A 19172-nucleotide genomic window follows, 5' to 3' on the forward strand; every position below is an offset into this window, starting at 1 on the left:
TGAATCCTAAATTGTCTGATTTGACTCATACCTGAGGGCTTTACTCTGTAGTACAAAAATACCACAGAGATTGCATTTTGTCCAGAAATCAGCGTACAACAATGACGTGAAAGGACCCACGCAAAATAAAATGATGTTACCTGCAAAAACACAAAGCAGATATAAAATGGTACTAAAAAAGGATGACTGTATTTTACGTAGTGTTAAGTGAGTCCACAGGTGGATCTGAATCTCAATTCTTATGAGATAGTAGAATTTTATGTCTGATATACCCATGTGTGAATGACTACAGTGAATCAAGACAATGGAGAGGCTGGCTCAAACTAAAAAGGAAAGGGGTGCAATACAGTCACCAGTGGGTGTGTCTACATGAGACACTACTGCACAGTGGTTACTGTACATTTATTTAGTACTTGTATAATCAAGTACCGGAGCTGGGTGGAGGAGGGTGCGGGGCTTGGGGCAGATCGGCTCTTATGGGGATCCTCCCCCGCCCCCAGACCGGGGAACTGTTTCCTGCACAAGCTGATCTGCCCTGACCCCATGTCGGAGCTGGCTTGAGCAGGGTGCGGGGCCCAGGGTAGATCAGCTTATGCGGGAACCCTCCCCCACCCTGGGGTTGGGGTGGTGGGTACCTGCACAAGCTTATCTGCCCCAGCCCTGCTAGCTCCAGGTGGCGGCACCCAGCTCCTGTCAGCTAGTGGGCATTTCAGGGGCCCTCCAGCACCCCCAGGGGGCCTGCGGGGGCTGTGCCGGAGTCCTCCCGAGGGTGAGTGCCCCAAATCTGCCTGCCAGGTGACAGGAGCTGGGTGCTGCCGCCTGGGGCCAGTGGCAGTACCGATCTTCCCAGCACTGGGTGCAGGCTATGCCCAGCACCGGCCTGTCATCTGGCAGGCAGATCAGGGGCCCACGCCCCCAGGAGGACCCTGGCACAGCCCTCCTGGGGGTGCGGGCAAGCCCCTGATCTGCCTGCTGGATGGGACCGGCGGTAGCACCGATCTTCCCAGCACTGGTCCCAGGCAGCAGCACCCAGTTTCTCTCATCCGGCAGGCAGATTGGGGGCTCCGGCCCCCGGGAGGACTCCACCACAGACCGTGCAGCCCTCCCGGGGAGTGCAGGCGAGCCCCTGATCTGCCTGTCTGCTGCATTTTATTTCCCCATAATAACCTACGGGCAAAACATCAAAACCGTGTCGAAACAGCAAAAGAGCTTTGATGAAATGAAACGGAACAATGCTTTCACAACTAAATGAAACTTGAAAGAAAACACTGTTCCGTCAAAACGGAAGTCAAATTGGAACGGTGCTCTTTTGCACAGCCATACTGCTCACTAGCCTAATCATACTGCACAGTAGCATATTAGTACTGTTTGTGCTGTGACGTGCTACTGTGCAGTATTATTCGGCTACTGCCTAGCTAGCATCTTGTGTACATGCACCTAGTGACGAGAGAAACAGAGAATCAAAAATGGAAAAGAAAACATTTCGTGTTTGTGTTGCATAATAAAAAATGACATGCTTCTCCAAGAGATCCAGGCTGAGTTTGTGAATTGTGTTAATACTGACCTCAAAGGGACACTGTAAAGTGTGCCTGAGGAAGAGCTCAGAATCCTGGGTCTGACATTGCTGCTGATAGAATTTCAAGCACCATTTTTATCATGTCTGGATGCCTTTTCACATAGACTCTTCTCAGAGGTCTCTCTGAGCTAGGACCTATAATCCTATGTGATCCAGTCTATTATAAAACTTGCTTCTGCCATCCTTTATTCTTAGAATATTCTTATTTTTACTTGTCTGTGTGCATGTGTGAGTGTGTTCATGGAAATTGGTCTCCTCCTTACCAGTAGGTGTAGCTATTTGCATTGGTGTAAATGAGCCAATCCCCAGAAAGGAAAACAAAACGGAAAAGGAAAAAGTGCAAGGAGAAATGCCTGTCAATATCAGTGAAGAGGTGTTAGAGTATTGAATAACAAACTTAACTTCCTTCACTCTTCTGCACATTGGATATGAGCCTTTTTGTGCACTGTTAACATAGAATTCATGTGTGCAATCCAGCTTCTTAAGATTTTTTATTTCATCTTTTGCAGAGCTGCCTTTTTTGCAAGTGGTTAATCTTGTCCATCAGATTGCATCCCTTGTCAGAATTTTCCTGTGATCTTCAGGAGCCTGTTCTGGAGTGTCCTAGCATCTCCTATTTAGTCCTGTTTTCTGCACCCATTAGCAGGTAAGCCACTGGTCTTGTAGCATCACTTATTCTTAAAATGTTTCTGCTTTTCAAACATCCTGCAGAGGGCTTGATGTACATGAAGTACAGGGCTGACTCAGGTTAATATCTGTTTTGCACAATAACAGGCACCAGCTCCCCTTTGTATTTTCTGCTACTGAAGAACTAGTGTGTGACAGTACAATCTCTCTCTGTGGTTTTAGAAGTCAGTTCATGTCAATCTGTCTAATGATAGCTTTATACCGGTTTAAAAATTTGTATTAGTAACCTTCAAATTATGAATTTATAGCTGGATCTGAGGCTAACCTAATGAACAAGCAGATACAGTCCATCCCAAGAAATTACTTCTGGGGGAAGGAAGTTCCAATTTTACTTAAGTTCATGAGCTGAAAATCCCTAAAACCAAAGCACTGGAAAGGGTAGCACAAAGAGTCAATTATTACCTCAGCCCCAGAGGTCAAAAGGCCAGGCTTGAGCTGAATTAAAGATTTCAGCCACTGTTCACTAATACAAGGTTCATGAATGTGCATTGCTAACATTGAGCCTGAAAGATTAGCATTTGGGTTTTTCAAGAAGTAGAATATTTTATAGAATTCTTGAAATAACTTTCAGGAAACATCATTTATAGGTAGACTCTGTGTGTGACTGAGTGAGTGTGAGAGAAAATCAGAAAAATAAGCAAGGGTTCTTGACCTATTTTTTTTTTTTATCGTAGCATTTCTTTAACAGGAACACCGCATGCAGTAGTTCCTGTCTTTCCAGGTAATTGGATATTTCTCAGACAACAACTTGTGATTAACCCCTTTAAAATGGCTTTTCTTTCCAAACCTCCTAATTAAGAGGTTTTTCTCATCCCTAAGCAAGCTAGTCTGACTGATTTATCTATATGCTATTAGTAATTGACAAGATTAAATTTTTGCAGCGCTTTCATTTTCTTTTTAAAAACAATGCTGTTCTCTGAAAGTTCCTCCTGTAAAATATATTCTGGCCTTTCTTTTTATGTAAACACAACCCCATGTATAATGCTTTAGTCCGAAATATACCAGACAAAGAATACGAGGGAATTGTCAGTTGTAGCCCCTCTTCTATGCACTTTTATTCCAGTGGTGGTGATTGTATTTCTATATATAACTCTTACCTTGTCCCAGTGGGGGCTGTTCTTGCCTGTAAGGACTGTTCAACATAAGGGTGGCAAATTGGGCGTATAATTTTTATATACAGTTAAAGTAATTTAGGAACTGATTGCGGCTACCTTGTGGAAGAGAAAGAGCCTTCCTGAGCCCTTTGGGCAGTCCACCAAGAACCAGCTACATCACAGGTTGTGTACTTGAGAGAAAATGACTTAGGGTCTGGATTGCATCCAATCTGTGCACCGCAGGTAATGAATTTGCAAGTGCTCACAGGACCTTTCTCACATGTGTAGCCTCTGCTATAATTATAATCCTTATTGTGCCCCAGATTGAAAGGCTATTGCCTTTAATCTTTATTGCTAACAGAAAATTTAGCTACCCTGGGAAAAGGCAGGCTCCAGTTGTCAATGCCCTCCCATATTAGCTTGCAGAGGTGGAGGGGATTACTCTTTGGAACCCTGTAAGGGTTGTTATTGGTTGAGTCAAGTATCCTTGTAGGTGTGCTTCGTGCCCAATGTAAGGATGTGGCTCAAGTCCAGAATTCATCTTCTAGGGCCTGTAAACTTAATTGCTGGCTTTTCAGAGTACTTGTAATACTCTCTATTTATATTGCTCCTTTCATTTGAGGCAGCATTAGTAGGAGTGTTGCCATCAGATTGAGGGAAGTGATTATTTCCCTCTAGGTGGCAGTGGTGAGGCCACATCTGGAGAATTGTGTCCAGTTTTGGGCCCCCCACTGCAGAAAGGAGATGGAAAAATTGGAAAGACTCTAGCAGAGGGCAACAAAAATAGTCAGGAGCTTGGCCCCACCCCCTTACCACCATCTTGGGACTGGAAGTCCCACCTCTAATCCCTGACCTTTGCCACTAGAAGTCCCTCCTTTTGCCCCAGAAATACTCCTTTTGGGAAGAGTGGGGGTACTTGCAGTCTTGGAACTGGAAGTCCTGCACTGTCACATGGTCAATGACATAAGGCCCACCCATCTGACATCAAACCCTGCTGCTCTCACTGCCATGTTGGTCCCAGAATCCTGGTCAAATTAATTCAAACTCTGCCCCCATTACATGGTCCCTGACTTAAAGTCCACCCCTTGACTGGGAAACACAGCCTCTCCAGAGAGCATACCCTCACAGTGCATAGCCTATCCTGGGGACCCCAGAAGTTCTGTCTCCTAGGCCATGAGACACAGGTATGACCTATCAGGTAGTGAGGGGTTGTGACCTCTCTACCAACCTGCTCCATTGCCCTTAACCAATTGGTGGAGGTTTCAGGGGCATCAGACCTACCTGAGAATGCTGCCAAACTAATTGAGCTGATAGCCATGCACATAAAATGTTTCAGAAGAAATCATTTTAACAACATACAGATAAAACACAACTCATATACTAAAAATAAAACATCTGCTATAAAAGCTTTTAATTTTATTTAAAAAAATATTGTTTTGATTTATGCTTTTTTGAGTACTGTAGATATAGAGGTGATTGCATAATAGCTATAAATAATATCTTACTCTTGTATGCTGCCCAAAGTATAGCTAAAGAGTACTAGACCTCTCAAACGTCTTTCGTTTGGTCACCCTGTTCCAGTGGCGATGCGTAAGGGGTGCATGGGGGTGCACGTGCACCCCCTGGGAGTGCCGGTGCACCCCTTGACCCGCTGCACTCACCGCTTAGACGATAGGTGGGGGGAGCAGGTGGGAGTGCTGGTGCTCCCCCTGCAAGTGCCGGCCGATCGCTGCAGCTCCCGGAAGTGACTGCAGCAATCATCCACAGCGATTGGCCATTGTGGGATCAGCCACGGGGATCCCCCCAGGCAGCGAGGTCGGCAGGACTGGTCACAGGAGGGGCATGTGCCCCCCCCCCCCCCGACTAAGACAGCACCAGTCAGCCATGCCCTGTTCCTTTCCTGATTCATCCCTGCCAGTGGTCTCATCTCTCACAGCTTGATGGAACAAGCTGACTAGGGATCGTCTCATCAGAGGAACAGGCTCTTGATTATTTAGTCCTTGTCTAGATGGGCTCCCTGTCCACTTTTGCTCTAGTTGCACTTATTAGCTCTGAACCCACTATTCAGGACTACAAGCTTCAGGTGCAGGTGGCATGGTTCTGGCTTGTAACTGCCAAGCTGGGTCATGCTGACACCTTCCTATCTTAGCTGACCCCTCTGCTGAGCTCAAAGTCAATCCCTCAGTCTTGTCCCAGTCTCAGCTGGCTACTCTTGGCCAGACTTGGAGAGTACCTCTCTCAATTTCTGTCCTTGCTTGCCCTCTCTTTCTCCCTAGTCTCTCCCTCTCCTCTGTCATTGCCTGGCTTACCATGTCATGGCTCACTCACTGTCCTGGGCATCAAGGGATTGCTCCTTGCCTAACTTGGCAGCAGGAGGCTGCCCAGGTGCCTCTCCTTTCCCTGACCTAGGGCCACCAGTGCAGCCAGGGCCAAAACACGTGGGGCTTTGAGCACATCTCAAGGTGCCTTTGCCCTTGCTCCTGGTCCTGGTCCTGCCCCTGCCCCTGCCTCTGCCCTTACTGGTCATACAGATGTTCTTGCTGTAGCCAGTGCCCAGGTGCTTGGGGAAGTTGACCAGGTAGCAGGTGGTTGTGCTGGTAGTAGCGGGTACCCTGGAAATCACGGGTAAGGTGGGCAGCACACTACCAGCAGCTGGCCCTCCACATGCGCCAGCAAGTAGAAGCAGCACACAAAGGGCAGGCACACATGGGCCAGTAGCTGAACCGGTGCAATTCCTGTAGGGACACAGCACAGTTGTTGGCTGCATCCATACGAAGACCTAGGGCTCAGATTGCCCATGGCTCCCAGCCTGAGTCCTGGGTGCACAGCTGGGTCATCATACCAGCAGCATGTGGCATTGCACATTGGAGCCGAGCCCAGCCCAGATGTCCCACAGCTTCTGGCCCAAGTCCCAGGTGTGCATCTGGGTTGTAGCGCCAGCCACACATGGTGGCATAAACCCCAGCCTATGGCTCCCAGCTCCCTTCACCCAAATGCGATTCCCTAGCCCATGCTGGGTTGGACCCATACCTGCTATTCAACTCTCGCCAGGGGCGGGGCTTTCTCCTCTACAAACAGTCACAGTGTTGCTGGGTAGAAGCCTCACCGGGGAGAAGCTTTCTGTTTCCACCACCCCCTGCCTTGGGGTTGGTGGGGCAGGGAGAGTCAGGCTGGGCTGGGGAGGGGCATTGACTGTCTAGCAAACAGAGCTGGGGCTGCTGCCACTGCAGCTGGTGCCTACTTCATGGAGCACAGAGAGGTGCTGGCCTTCAGAGGGGCAGCCGCAGGCTGGAGATAATTCTGCTTTAGGGGGCAGCTGTGGGCTGGATAGAATCGCTTGGTGGGCTGGATCCAACCCACAGGCCGTATTTTGCCCACCTCTGAGCCAGACTGTTTTCAGTGGTGGAAGATGGCAGAACAAGGAACAATGGGTTCAAGTTGTAGCAAGATTAGATATTAGGAAAAAACTCTCTCATGAGGAGGGTAATAAAGCACTGGAACAAGTTACCCAGAGAGGTTGTGAAATCTCCATCCTTTGAGGTTTTTAAGACCTAGCTTGACAAAGCCTTGGCTGAGATGATCTAGTTGGGAGTGGTCCTGCTTTGAGCAGGGGGTTGAATGGCCTTCTCAGGTCCCTTCTAACCCTAATTTTCTATTATTCTTTGATTTCAACAGTTGATGACTGTTTGGGTACCCACATGAAATGAATTGGCATTGTCCAGAGCAAACAGACCCTAGCAGATAAGTGTCCATATCACAACTGGTGCCTAGTCTTAGGTCAAAGATGGAATAAGCCTGGACAGTAACTACCCTGTCACCTGTGGAGATAGTTCTGCCTGAAGAGGGCTGCAGGAGAACACTGATAAGGATTAGCAGGGCTGTCCAAGCCTATCCTGTTTTGTAGACTGTCCTAAAAATGGAAGTTCTCAAATTGTCAGTCTTGTTCTCTGTAACATTTTAAAATACTATCTAAATTTGTTTAAGATAAAGTTATAGCAACAGTGATATACATTGCTGCTAAGAGAACCCAGTTAGTAGCTGAAGAACTAAATAGTGAACGTATTGGGACAAGTAGTCCACTGTTGTATTGTTTTCCCTTTTAAAATTTTGGTTCTTAAAATTGTTCTTTTATGATTAATGGAAGTAATGTCTGTACTGCAGCAGTTTGTATGGTCCATAAAAACACTACCATAACGGACAGGTAAGGGGAGCTGTTTCAGAATGGAATATTATTTGATGCTGTGCTTTAAGTAAAGTATGAACCCCCTGTCAGTGTGTGTATATTGAGTAGCAGTACTAGTACTTTATGAAAAGACTGGCTTCCTCCTGCAAACCTAGCAGTTTGTGGTTAGTTATGCTTTCTCCCTCACAAAGACTGTAATTTCTCACTTGTTGGCAATAGAATAAGCACAGACCTTGAGTGGTACTTGTGGTTTTAAGTGCAGTATTATAGTATGATCTTATTTTCCACTCCCACATACTTACATGGTTTTATGCATAGCTGTTGTTTATTTATTTCACAGTATGGTGGGATTCAAAGGTCTCAATCAGGATCTGAGGCTTGCTTCATTGTGCTAGGCACTGCATAGAGAAGCCTAGCTAATGTAGCTCTGTTCGTAGTAGATTACATTTTAAAGTCAGACCCTTATAAATACTTATGTATGTGCTTAACTGTTAGTGTAAGGAATCCCCATTTTGTTCAATGGGACTGTCTCACGCTTCAAGGCAAACATGCACAAGTTTGCCTGATCGGAGCCTAATTAATAAAAGAAATGGAAGTTGTGCTCTGCTCACAGTCAGAGAAGCAGACAGGGAGGAAGGTGAGTGTATCAGGAATACTAAAATGTTATTATTATAATTATACATGCTAATAATATACACAGTTGGATGGCACTGCATCATATAGTCTTTCCTTAATGCATATTGTAGAAACGCCCTATCAAGCTGCAACCTCTTATATGCTCCCTTAGCAATGTCCTCTGACCTGAAATGGTTTTAAAGTGAACCCTGAGCTCCTTGTCCCCCCTTCTTCTATGTATTTGTTCTCATCGCTCTTCTATGCAGGTTATTCCTTATTAGCTGTCCCCCTGAGAAATTTCATTGAGGGCTCCTACCATATAGGGAAAGTCTGTACTACTGGTACAGTGCTCCTGAGAGCATTGCCAAGAAACTTGCTCCTCAGGCATGAAGTCAAGAAATAAAGCCCTGAAGTGGCCCTTAGGGTGAGCACAGGCTGTGAGCAGAAGCAGGGTGGCCCCCAGCATAGTTTTTTGGCCTTATTTTTGGGATTGATTCATGTGGACTGTGGGTTAATGGATGGTAACTTCCATCAGCAGCCCTGAGGAAGTGGTTTAGACCTACTCACACACTTGTTAGTTGGGAGCTAACAGGTATGTTTCTAACAGTGTTCTGGGTTGTCTTTGAGGGCCAGGGTGGTTCAGCTAGCACCCTTTACTGAATGCTTTGTGCTGATTCCTTTTGGAATATCCACCAATATATTCCTCTCAATGAAACACTTGTTCAAATTTAGAACAAAAATATTCCTCAACATTAGCATCAGAAAATAACATGGCACATTTACTGGCTGCATGGCACATTAGAGAAAGCTGTTGATATCATGGAGTCTGTGTAGATGAAACGGGGGCCCTAAATTGAAGTGGTGGGTTTTTAAAAACACCACTTCAATTTAGAACCAAGTAAACCCTCATGTCGTGCACACACCCATGCACTTACCTGTCTCTCCAGTGACAGGGAAGGCGAGCTGCTGGCGGGCAGAGCAGTCCCTGGGCTGCAGGGGGGCTGATGCTTTCCTCCGCAGCAAAGCCCCCCCACCCGGCAGCACCTGCCAGCAGGCACTCGGCTTGCGTGGTCCTGGGGGGCACTGCAGTTGCAACGGGAAGCACTGGGCCCTCACGCAGCTCAGGCAGGCAGACAGGCTCCGGTGGGTTGGGGGTGGGGGGAGAAAAAGAATCAGGCTCACCCTTTTTGTTGTTTTTTGTTTTATTTCTTTGGTGGAGACTGCCTTTCTGGGTTACTGCCAGGCTGCCTGCACGGGCTTCCTGCAGACCCCCTGAGCTGCACAGAGTCGGTGCTTCGCTTCGCAGCTGTAGCACCCCAAGTCATTTAAGGCGCATTGTGCTGCCGAATATGCTACAGCAGCTGGAATTACTGCACAATACACCACCAACGCGTGCAAACACCAACACCATTAAAGTGGTGCAAAAGCATTTAACCCCCTTTAAAGTGTCATGCACTCATGCCCCACATTTCATTTACGTGCGACCATGGTCGACTGAGCAGTAAACCAGGCACAAAACATGCCTTAGGCCTTTACAAGTCATCTTTTGGGTGCTGTGGGCTGGGTCAGCCTGAAAAAGAAAAACAGGACTCAAACTGGAACTTAACAGAAGAGTTTCTTAAGTGTGACTTCCTACTCAGACAGCTCATACCACTGAAGCAAAGATCAAATGATCCCAGCAAGGTGTCTGTCCAGCTTCCTCTTGAAGGCTTCCAAGGCTGGGGACTGCACCACCTTCTTGGGAAGCTGATTCCAGATTCTGGTCAACCTGGGCATTTTACACCTACCTTTTCATCCCACAATGTGCCGGAGATCCGATGGGTTGGAGCAGACTCGGTTAATCAAGTCTACTCCATCTGCAAACTGACGCGCACTGCGCTGCATTGTGTGCAGTTGTATACGCAGTGAAATGCATGTCAATGTGCAGAAAATGGCGGCAGTGTGCTTTTGAACTAAAATTCCTCTGATATGTTTGTGAGCGGGTGTCCTAAATCAATCAGACAGACAGTGCACTTTGGCAGAGCCTTTTCCCACTTGCGTTTTTTTCTCCTGCTATGACTTTGATGGGAGTTAAAGTTAGTACTCTCAGGAGGGTGACTTCTGAGTTTTTAACTAACACCCAGAGTGACGCTCGCTCTTTACTTGATGCTACTGCAGCTGGGGGAGCCGACAAACTACCTCCCCAGGGTAACACCCTTGGGCATTGAAACAAGCTTCTGGGAAGACTGAGGTTCTTACCCAGCGCTCGGTGTCCCCTCCCCCTCAGAAAGTAGAGATTAAAAAACTGCAAATCAGATTGTTAATCGGCCAGCTGCAGGCTTTTAATTCGCTCTTTCTCTCCTCCTGGGGTGCCCTAGGGAACAGTTTTTCTCCCAGGTCCTGATATTCACCCCTTACATATTTATAGATGGTCACCAAATCCCCTACAGTCTTCTCTTCCCCAGGCTGAACAGTCCCAGATCCCTTAGTCTTTCCTCATAAGTTTTGTCCTCCAGGCCCTTCTCTGGACCCTTTCAAGATTCTTTACATCTTTTTTAAGGTGCAGCACCCAGAACTGGACACAGTACTCCAGCTGGGGTCTCACCAGTGCCAAGTAGAGAGGAAGTATCACTTCCTTAGACCTGCTTGTTATGCATTGGATAATGCACCCCAGTATACCGTTAGCTCTGTTGACTATGGCGTTTGCTCATGTTCATCCTTTGATCAACCATAACCCCAAGGTCCCATTCAGCCATCATGCTGGTCAGGACATCTCCTCCTAACCTATAGTCACATTGCTGGTTATTTCTCCCCAGATGAAGCACTCTGCACTTACCTTTTTTTAAACTGAATCTGGTTTGGCTCTGCCCACCTTTCCAGCTTGTCCTGATCTGCTTGGATCAGCATCCTATCCCCTACCATTCCTGCTTTTCCCCATGACTTAGTATCATCTGCAGGACTTGGCCAGCGTGCTTTCCACATTCTCATCTAAATCATTGATAAAGATGTTGAACAGCACAGGGCCAAGAACTGAACCCTGCAGGACACCACTGGCCACCTCCCTCCAAGATGATACAGACCTGTTCAAAGTCATCTATATCTTTTTCAGTCCTTATAGAATTACTTGAGGATTGGATTTATTTAATTTATATATTATCTCAATATCCAATTTTCTGTCCTCTTCTCTTCAGACTGTACTAGTTCATTGTGTTGAAGTACAGAAGCTGCAGAATAGGGGGAAAATATTATTTTACTCATAAGACAAAAGTTTCTTCTTTTCCAGCTGGACTAGTTTATCTGATTAAAGAAGTTTTTCAAGGGCTACTGCAAGGCAGTGTCTTAAGTACAATTTTTATATTTAATTCTAAAGTAAAAATAGGTAAACTAACTCAGAATAAACAAGACCTGCCCCAAATCACTGGATGGAACTTAAAACCAGATCCAAATCTAACCTTTTGGAGGTCTGGGAAAATATGGTTGCCTCCCTTTTCCTTTTTCTTTTAAGTTTATTGGTGCTTTCTTTTTCATTTTTTTTAATCTTCTTGCTCTACAAACAGAAGTGTGCGGGCTGGGAGCGGTCTGAGGCTTTCAGGGGCGCACGGTGGGCTGTGGCCAGCAGCCCTGGCACATGGGTCGGGGAATTCGGCACGGCGGACTAGAATTAGGCACAGACGCGTAGCGGTTGATTAAAGATTATTTTACTTATACCGTAGATGGTCGCGGTGCAGGCAGGAAAACTTGCTTGCGTTGCAGTTAAAGATAGAAAAGAAGAAGAGCAGACAAAAGTTCTAACCACGAACTCTGGTCCAAGGGTGGCTGAGAGCTCTAGAACCGTGAGCCCGTTGAATCAACCGGACGAAATAACCCGAGAAGAGCTCTGGATACCACGATGAGAGTCCGAAAGGTGACTCTCCACGAAAGCGCGCAGGGAAGGGTATGTCGAGGGATAGCGTTTTGGCGATGGGGAGAGGCTAGAGGTTGATCAAGCCCCTGTATCCTTCTTAAGGCACACACTGGGTTCGTTAAGCTCCACAGCACGCTTAGAGTTCTTCACAAGATGTGAAGTCCTCCTTCTCCTCCTCCAAATTGGGCGGAAACCGCTCAAGCCTCTTATACAGCTAGCAAGCCAATCGCTAGCTGCCACGTGGGAATAATTTAGAAATGGCCAATAGTGGGACACAAATTTGCATATGGGTGGCGGGAACTCCTTTGCACCAGGGTTTTCTCTATGCAACTGAGAATTGCACCGTGCAAAGAAAGCTCCTCGTGGCGGGAAATAATTCTGCAGTGCCGAAGCACACACAAAATCATACCCTTTGGGTCATGACATCCCCCTTTGCTGAAGGCACAGCTGAATTATACCACATGCTCGTCACTCGGGTCTCCAGTAGCTCTTATAACGGGTCGTTGAACTAAACGGATAAACACAAAATCAGCTAACATAAGAAGTTTGTCCTCCAGGGATCGAATTAAATAATAGCCGGCACAAATACATACCCACATAACCAGATTCATAACAAAAAACTGCACGATCAGGGCTTCAGTGGGCGTCATGGCTAAGTCGCGCGTCAAGTCCTCACTTCTGCCGATGATGTTATCCTTCTTGGGGCTTCTCTCCGCCACGCACTCTGAATTCCGGATCTGTGAAAAGAATTCTCTTAAAACAGTTATTTCACTAATATTTACAAAATTCACATGGAACCATACTATCATTTCTAAAACATATAATACAGGTGTTTGCTACTCCGGACAACCGTCTCTTGCACACTCAACTGGATGAAATCATCGAGGAGCCGTCGTCTAGCTCTTCCAGATAATGAAAACCTAACTCATAGGCCAGTTGCCATTGGCCTGCGTCCCCTAAAATCCGAAGTTGCCGCTTATTGAGTCCAGAACGCTGTAGGAGAAATCCAAACATGTATCACTCTTCTGGTGTTCTCTGTGGCAACGACGGAAGATCGGATTCGCGATGCCTTGCACCTTGAGCCTCGGTCAAGGTGTCGACGTTCCCGATCACTAGATATGCTTGGCTCCATCAGGATATGCAGTCGGGACAACTGGCGCAGAAGATTACTCAAACTCCATGGACATGAGTTCCAGCCATGAGACTATAGCCTCATCGGATTCCATTTCAGATTCTCTGTACAGCTCCTGTAACTCCGTCCAAGCACGAATGCGACTGGTGGTGGCACAAACTTCATCTTGTGCACCAGTCACTGGGTTGATCATGGCTACAGGACGAGCTGTTACTTCGGGAGTCGATGCTGTTATTGTTTCAGGCAGGAGGGGCGGATGCACTCCTCTGCTCGATTCTCCCTTCTGTTGGCAAGAAGGCATGGTCGCCGGAAGCGATGCTGCGTTGGTGGGCGGAGTCGCCGGCCGAACTCTCGCGGGTTCCTCCGAAGCTCCACCCTTCCGGTTCTTCCACGCGGTCTCCCTCTTGCTTGGCACCATCTTGGCGTGGCGTCTCAAGATTTTCTTTCGCAGCCGCTTCTTTGACCGCTTGAACGGCCATACGCAGCTGGGCTTTCAAACTTAAATTATTTTGCGTTAAATCGGTTACAGTACGAAAAGTTGCAGTTAGCATTCCCCCCTTGTCGTATCTTGGGGTTACCCTTTCATCTGCGGCACGTCCCTCTGTCTCCAGATCTTCACGGAGCTCGGATGGAAGCTCGTGACCCCTCAATCTAGACGCCAGCACAAAGGGGGCGAACCGGTCGATCGGCACCGGTTCTTTACTCTCCCGAGCACATCTTAGGCAACGGGCACACTCCCGGGTGAGGGTCGGGTTTACCACGCCTGCCAGGTTGACTCTGGCGAGGGACACAGTGTCGAGGGGCCTAAACAGGACCCGCTCATCATTCATTATACACCCGAATGCCGTGGGGTGAAGATACACTTCCCTCTCTCTTGGGGCTCTGTCCTTGGAAGCTCCCTCTTCTTCCTTCAGCGAAAGGCATCCGCTGATAAACATCTCACCCGTTCCGCCCGCCTGGTGGTAAGCTATATGCATCTCCAATTCCATGAAGTTCTCTACTTGGCATTTTCCACTGCGCCAAGGGCAGTTCTTAACTAATTCTAGTTCCATCGTGCTTTCCCCGGATACCATCCTCGTTGCCATGTCTCAGACGGCCGGAGCCGACTTGAGGTGATCTAGAAATTGCTCGGTAGTTGGGTGGGCTGGTGAATGGAGAGGCAGACAAAACGTATTGGTTGCAAAAAGCTTTACTTACGCCGCTACTAGCCGCGACTCGGGTGGTCCGGTCGCTTAAATAATCACACGAGTTGCTCCAGCTGGCAAGACTCAGGCCAGCAAATCCGTACATGAACCAAGCCGGCAGGGAAAAGGGTACGTCGAGGGATGGCGCTCGGCGATGGGGAGAAAATCGATAGTTGATCAGACTATCGATTAGCTCAGCCACGAGTCAGAAATCTTCAAAGTCACTCTGCAGCGTGCTCAAAGTTCTGCATGAGATGTGAAGTCCTCCTTCTCCTCCTCCAACTTGGGCGGAAACCGCTCAAGCCTCTTATGCGGCTAGCAAGCCAATCGCTAGCTGCCACGTGGGAATAATTTAGAAACAGCCAATAGTGGGACACAAATTTGCATACGGGTGGCGGGAACTCCTTTGCATCGGGGTTTTCTTTATGCAACTGAGAATTGCACCGTGCAAAGAAAGCTCCTCGTGGCGGGAAGTAATTCTGCAGTGCCGAAGCGCCCACAAAATCATACCCTTTGGGTCATGACAAGAAGAACCAAAATGCCATGAAAAGGGCTAATCTTAACATATGTATACCCTGGTTAAGATCACGGAAAACCAAACTGTTCCAGAATTTTGACCTTATGTGATTTCTAGTAACAAAAATTTATGCAGAATCTGTTTCTGTTATCCGTTTTCAAACAAAACACCCAGTGATTTCAGTGGGTGCCTTGCAGGCTTAAGGCCCTATTCCGGTAAGCTTTGGGAGCTTCTATATCGGGGTAGGCAACGTTTTTTGGCCGGAGTGCCGAAAAAACCCACAGTGCCTACCTTGGAAGGTGCCAGAGTGCCAGTATAACAGAAAAAGAAAACGAGAGCAGAGGGTATATGGCAAGATGCCCTGCTTGTGCTCCTTCCCCCTAGCCCTGCTCATGCCCCTGCCCCCCAGCCCTGCTGCCGCGTGCCTCCCACCCAAAACTCCTGCCCCCCAGCCCTGCTCGTGCCCATGCCCCCCAGTCCAATCTCCATGGCTATCAGCAGCTACCCAGCATCTGGGCCAGCTGCAAACAGCTGCTGCCTCCCTGCCCTGGCCTCAGCTGCCTCCCAGCCCCAGACTCTGGGGAGGCAGCAGGTGTCAGTGATGCCCCCTACTGTGCTGCCCTTGCCACTGCTTCGACAGAGCAGCATTGGAACCCAGTGCAGCAGGGCACAGTGGGGGGTGCAAAAAGCTGCCTGCTGCTCTGAACTCCGTGCTGCCCTGGCCACACTTCTCCTGCAGGCGGGGGAGCAGAAAGCTGCCTCCTGCTGCAAGCTCTGTGCTGTTGGGTCACACTTCCCTTGTGTGCATGGGAGCAGCGTGGGCAGCATGCAGGTTGTGCCCCTCACTGCTGCCCCCGCCTGCAGGGGAAGTGTGGCCAGGGCAGTGGGGAGCTTGGAGCAGCAGGCAGCTTTCTGTGCCCCTTGCAGTGCCCTGCTGCACCGGGTTTCAACGCTGCTCTGCAGAAGTAGTGGCAAGGGCAGCACAGCGGGGAGCATCACTGGCACCTGCTGCCTCCCCGAGGCCGGTTCTGGGGCTGGGAGGCAGCTGGGGTCGGGGCTGGGGTGGCAGCAGCGCCCAGGTTCTGGGTAGTTGCTGATAACCACAGAGTTAGGGCTGCTTGCAGCAGGGCTTCCATCCTTCCAGCCGGCTGCTGGGACCAGCCCGGGCTCCATAGCTATCAGCAGCTACCCAGAACCTGGGCTGGCTGCAGCCAGGAGGCTACAAACAGCTGCTGCCCTCCCACCCCTGCCTGGCTCCAGCTGTTTCCCAGCCCTGGACTCCGGGAAGGCAGCAGGTGCCGGAACTGCACTCGTTGGTGCTGGGGCCAGGCCAGGGAGGCAGCAGCTGTTTGTAGCCTCCCAACTGCAGCCGGCTCAGGCTCTGGGGTAGCTGCTGCCAGCCATGGTACCTGGGCTGCTCTCAGCAGGGCTTGCAGCCTCCCAGCCACTGACTGAGAGCAAGCAGTCCAGGCTCCCAGCTGTCAGCAGCTACCCAGAGCTGGGGCTGGCTGCAACCAGGAGGCTGCAAACAGCTGCTGCCTTCCAGCCCCGGCCCCAACGTGTGCTGAGGAAAATGGCCTCACGTTCCATGCTCAGCACATGTCCCGGGGGTTGCTGACCCCTGTTTTAGATGTTCATTTGACTGAGCTCCCTGAACCTTTTGATGTTTATCATCACTAATCTGAAACCTGTGACTACTTTAGGAAAGTTGTTAATTCACCTAGCTGTTCTGACTCATTGAGCAGACTGTTTGTAGTGGCTGTGTCTCAAAGAAATGACTTTTTTTCTTATTGATTTTTTTTTTCAATAAGAAAATAATTGCATAACAGCATTATTCTTATCTCCAACCCCAAATTGTGACCAATTTGCAAAGAATTTTAAAGAAAGCAAAAATGAAAAGAAGTGATAAGAGCTTTTACTAATTTGCCACATGCTCACTGAAGCATAGAGGAGTCGCATTTAAAGAACTGCCAAAAAGAAGATGAAACTCCCTTCTCATGGACATTTATGTTGCGTTCTTTGCTTTGGGGTAGATTATAAGGTGTGATCTGCCCAGAATTAACGGGTAACATATAACAGCAGTGACCCCACGGGAAGGCAGACAACGAATGATGATTCAGGGTTAGTGTTCTGCCCTGTTTCCCTCTTACTCTTTGGGAGAAGTCATTTCATTTAATTTTTTGAAGGAGATTTACCCTTCCTTTATGATTGGCCAGCTGCTGTGGGTAAGGAAGAAGAAGACCGGTCTGAACCTGCGCTCCTCATAGTCCTGCCCCTCTCCCCCACCCCCTCAACCTCATGAGCACAAAGTTAGTAACCCCTTCTGTCATTGCATCCAAGATCACTATCTGAATGGAGGAGAGAGGTGTCTTTCTTATGCGTTGGGCTCCTGGACATCCAGGGAGGAAGACCGCTTGTCTATGTTAGCCATTTGTTCCACATCAGAAACAGAGCTGTACGCTGTACTTGTCAGCCTTCTGCCTTTTTATTCCATTAAGTCACTTTTAACTGAAACAGCTGTTTATTAGACCTCATAAGTCTTAGGTTGGCTCCTAAATTTCAACAGGTTTGATTTAAAAAATAAAAATAAAAAAAAAACCAGACAACTATTAAATAGCAAATAAAAAACACGTCTCAAAAAAGTACAAATATTTGAAACAGGATTAAATTAAATGCTGTGATGTAATTTGCATGATGTTGTTTAATAAAATATATCAGATTCAAGTCATTATTAATGTGACTCAGTAATAATTTAGGCCTAAAATTTGGCTTGTCTTAAAACTGTAATTTAGTGAGGAATTTATTTTCTGTGAAATTGCTGACTGATTCATCTTGGCACATCAGCTGCATTAACAAGGTAGCTAAGTGTTCTTCCTTAATTGTACAGATGGACCACTGAAGCCTAAGGAGATCACATAACGTGTTCCCAATAGACAAGGAGCTCAGTGCCAGAGACCTGATTATACAGTCCAGATCTCCTGAATCCAAGCTGTGTGTACTTTTCTTCATGGCCTCTGGACTGTCAGTGTGAGATTTTTAAAAGCTCTCAGTTGTGGTGGCCAAGCTCTGCTCCAAAAGAATCCAATAAGAGTTTTTACTTTTGTTTCAAGATTTAGGGTAGTATTGAGTAGTATAGAAAATATTAATCTAAAAGTCATTTCTCAAATATACCACATTAACACCAAGACATGAATAAAACCTGAAGCTATTACACATGCCCCTGCTGGTTGCTGCATGGGTCTAGGAGGGAATTCTGGTCCATGTCTGGGTCAGCTGCTGAGCACACCAGGGACCCCCCTGCCTCCTGTGGGGCACTCCATCTGCCCCAGCATCTCAGTATTCACGAGCCGCCTGGTACCTTGAGGTATATAGAAAAAACTTTTAAATCTGTGTCTGTGTCCGAATCATCAAATCTTTCTGAATCTCTCCGTATCGATTCAGAGGGTTCTGATTTTATTCGGAAAGATTAAAGGGTCTCCTGATTCAATTTAGATTTGGAGATTCGGCCTCTGAATTGGCTTTTTGATTACCAGTTCCATTTCAACAAGCCTGAAAGCCCCGGCATGGCTGGATATTCAAGAGCAGCGTTTCTCAACCCATGGGTCACAACCCAAAGTGGGTCACAAGAATATATGAAGGGGTTGCAAACAAACTTTAAAAAATGGATTTTCCTTTAAAGGAGAAAAACACTGGAAACCATGGCTTTTCCTTTGCAGGCTAACAGAATTCCAGCCTGCAAGGGCTTGCTAGCCCCCTCCCCCAGTGCCCCACACACCCATCTCCTGCCCCACACACTAGGAGCCTGGGGTTGGAGGGCAGTGGGTCAGGAGTGAGGGGCACTGGGTCGGGACTGGCCTTCGATGTTTACAAATGGGTCCTCATACAAAAACGGTTGAGAGCCACTGTTCTAGAGCCTCAGACCCTGGAAATACCTTGCATCCCAGCCTGAATCTAGGCTGGATTCTGTGAGAACTCTGCCTGTGACTCACTGATAGTTATAGCACCTGAGGTATTTTGGGTAGGAATTAATGTAGCCTGAGATTCTTATGGGTAGAGAGCCCCTTTGAAAGGACAATGCAAAGCCCGACAGACATACAGTTCCTGGCTGTACATGGGAGTAGAAGACAGGAGATCTTCAGTGTGGATGACTCTGTGCCCTGAGAGAATCCTCCACCTCTCTGAAGGTACTGATGTTTATAGAGCTTGGAATGACCTTGACCACTTAGCTGATCATTTCTTGCCTGGTGGAACAAAGTAAGTAAAACTTTGAGAGGAAAACCGTATAGTATTTTTGCCACTAC

The 19172-nt window shown here is 47.7% G+C and overlaps 1 protein-coding gene across 11 annotated transcripts in view; it reads left to right on the forward strand.

The window, feature by feature from the left end:
* Positions 1–19172, forward strand: part of PRR5 (proline rich 5) — a 175182-nt gene that overhangs the window by 36139 nt on the left and 119871 nt on the right. For 7 of the 11 annotated variants that reach the window (XR_009461857.1, XM_019493169.2, XM_059726651.1 and 4 more), the window contains exons 1-2: positions 2134–2222; positions 2938–2984. The gene's annotated coding sequence lies outside the window, so the exon portion shown is untranslated. Of the gene's footprint in view, positions 1–2085; positions 2223–2937; positions 2985–19172 lie in introns of those variants that run through there. The other 4 variants (XM_006258311.4, XM_019493173.2, XM_019493174.2 and 1 more) reach the window with 2 other exon arrangements.

Source organism: Alligator mississippiensis, chromosome 4, assembly GCF_030867095.1.
Source record: "Alligator mississippiensis isolate rAllMis1 chromosome 4, rAllMis1, whole genome shotgun sequence".
Lineage (NCBI taxonomy): Eukaryota > Metazoa > Chordata > Crocodylia > Alligatoridae > Alligator > Alligator mississippiensis.